General features: G+C 34.9%; 1 non-coding gene across 1 annotated transcript; it reads left to right on the top strand.

The window, feature by feature from the left end:
• The first annotated feature begins 1,112 nt into the window (after positions 1-1,112).
• Positions 1,113-1,186, top strand: TRNAS-ACU (transfer RNA serine (anticodon ACU)). Its single transcript has one exon. It is a non-coding gene; the product is annotated as a tRNA-Ser (tRNA).
• The last annotated feature ends 1,842 nt before the right edge of the window (positions 1,187-3,028 follow it).

Raw genomic sequence — 3,028 nt, 5'->3', positions numbered from 1 at the left:
AATCCCACCCAGGGACGTAATTGACATTGTTATCAGATTTTGGTGATCTTTAAGTAGACAAGTCAAAATTTCAAACCCCCTCTTATGGTGTAGGGTACCAGGCCTTCTCTGATGTAATCAGAGTTAGATTTGATTCAGTGATTTTATAAAAACAGCTAGGAAGCACAATTTAGCAGTGGGTTGCAGAGAAAAAGAAATATGCTGGCAAAAAAATCCAATTGAGTGATTAAACAGCTCTTAATTTTCTGGCTTTATTTTTATGCTAACAAATTTGTTCTCTGAAAAGTGTCCACAAAGCCAAGTCTCTGATTAACACCTTTGTAGGGATGGTTTTTCACCTATTACTAAATTAAATTTGCTTCATTGGAAAGGCAGCAAGATGCATCCTCATTTCAATGTCTACTGAAAAAATACGGGTTGACACCAGGAAACATTAACGCCACTGCATCCTTGCTGCTTTCTCATGTGGAAGTCTGTTTAATGTGAAAACAAGGTGATATCTAATTAGCACACAGGTAAGGAATTAAGAAAATCTTTATTTAAGGGTGAAGATGTTTCTCACAAAATCGTTGCCCCAATGCATCATTGAAATTCAAGCTGGAAAGATGATTTTAATATATCACTTGTACATTTTGTATTGCTCTTCTGGTGACAATGTAGTTTGTTTTTGTCAATTACCCTTTTAATAATAGGGTAAAGAAAATTAAGTGGATTTTTTAAAGAAAACTATACTGTCAATATACTATTAAAACAAATTAAAATGGTAAAAGTTATTGTACTTTAAGTAAAAATAAAAGAGCAAAAATATCAATCCCAGTTTTGATTACTTAAGTTAACAAAAAAAAATGCATATAGCAAAGGATAGTTTCAATCTGCCTACCTCTGGGTTATGGGCCCAGCATGCTTCCATTGCAGTACTCTGCTGCACATGTAAGTGCAAGAGATCCTGAAGCACTCAGTCATCATGGGAAAGTACCAATGTGTTTCTTCGTTGGTTGATGGAAGAAACATCTTACAAAAACTCTCCAGATTATTGACTTTTTAAAGTTTTTCTAGGAAACGTTTTAGATGAATGCTTATTAGCCTTTGTCTGTAAGTACTTTTTACAAAGTGTCTCTGTGGCGCAATCGGTTAGTGTGTCTGGCTACTAACCAAAAGGTTGGTGGTTCAATCCCACCTAGGGACGTAATTGACCTTGTTATCAGATTTTGGTGATCTTTAAGTAGACAAGTCAAAATTTCAAACCCCCTGTTATGGTGTAGGGTACCTGGCCTTCTCTGATGTAATCAGAGTTAGATTTGATTCAGTGATTTTATAAAAACAGATAGGAAGCACAATTTAGCAGTGGGTTGCAGAGAAAAAGAAATATGCTGGCAGAAAAATCCAATTGAGTGATTAAACAGCTCTTCATTTTCTGGCTTTATTTTTATGCTAACAAATTTGTTCTCTGAAAAGTGTCCACAAAGCCAAGTCTCTGATTAACACCTTTGTAGGGATGGTTTTTCACCTATTACTAATTTAAACTTGCTTCATTGGAAAGGCAGCAAGATGCATCCTCATTTCAATTTCTACTGAAATAATACAGGTTGACACCAGGAAACATTACCGCCACTGCTTCCTTGCTGCTTTCTCATGTGGAAGTCTGTTTAATGTGAAAACAAGGTGATATCTAATTAGCACACAGGTAAGGAATTAAGAAAATCTTTATTTAAGGGTGAAGATGTTTCTCACAAAATCGTTGCCCCAATGCATCATTGAAATTCAAGCTGGAAAGATGATTTTAATATATCACGTGTACATTTTGTATTGCTCTTCTGGTGACAATGTAGTTTGTTTTTGTCAATTACCCTTTTAATAATAGGGTAAAGAAAATTTAGTGGATTTAAACAAATTAAAATGGTAAAAGTTATTGTACTTCAAGTAAAAATAAAAGAGCAAAAATATCAATCCCAGTTTTGATTACTTAAATTAACAAAAAAAAATGCATATAGCAAATGATAGTTTCAATCTGCCTACCTCTGGGTTATGGGCCCAGCATGCTTCCATTGCAGTACTCTGCTGCACATGTAAGTGCAAGAGATCCTGAAGCACTTACTCATCATGGGAAAGTACCAATGTATTTCTTCGTTGGTTGATGGAAGAAACATTTTACAAAAACTCTCCAGATTATTGACTTTTTAAAGTTTTTCTAGGAAACGTTCTAGATGTATGCTTATTAGCCTTTGTCAGTATGTACTTTTTGCAAAGTGTCTCTGTGGCGCAATCGGTTAGTGTGTCCAGCTACTAACCAAAAGGTTGGTGGTTTAATCCCACCAAGGGATGTAATTGACCTTGTTATCAGATTTTGGTGATCTTTAAGTAGACAAGTCAAAATTTCAAACCCCCTGTTATGGTGTAGGGTACCTGGCCTTCTCTGATGTAATCAGAGTTAGATTTGATTCATTGATTTTATAAAAACAGCTAGGAAGCACAATTTAGCAGTGGGTTGCAGAGAAAAAGAAATATGCTGGCAAAAAAATCCAATTGAGTGATTAAACAGCTCTTCATTTTCTGGCTTTATTTTTATGCTAACAAATTTGTTCTCTGAAAAGTGTCCACAAAGCCAAGTCTCTGATTAACACCTTTGTAGGGATGGTTTTTCACCTATTACTAAATTAAACTTGCTTCATTGGAAAGGCAGCAAGATGCATCCTCATTTCAATGTCTACTGAAATAATACAGGTTGACACCATGAAACATTAACGCCACTGCATCCTTGCTGCTTTCTCATGTAGAAGTCTGTTTAATGTGAAAACAAGGTGATATCTAATTAGCACACAGGTAAGGAATTAGGAAAATCTTTATTTAAGGGTGAAGATGTTTCTCACAAAATCGTTGCCCCAATGCATCATTGAAATTCAAGCTGGAAAGATGATTTTAATATATCACTTGTACATTTTGTATTGCTCTTCTGGTGACAATGTAGTTTGTTTTTGTCAATTACCCTTTTAATAATAAGGTAAAGAAAATGAAGTGGATTTTTTAAAGA

Source organism: Pseudophryne corroboree, assembly GCF_028390025.1.
Source record: "Pseudophryne corroboree isolate aPseCor3 chromosome 7 unlocalized genomic scaffold, aPseCor3.hap2 SUPER_7_unloc_6, whole genome shotgun sequence".
Lineage (NCBI taxonomy): Eukaryota > Metazoa > Chordata > Amphibia > Anura > Myobatrachidae > Pseudophryne > Pseudophryne corroboree.
The sequence above is the reverse complement of the archived record's forward strand: the minus strand, read 5'-3'. Positions and strand labels throughout refer to the sequence as shown.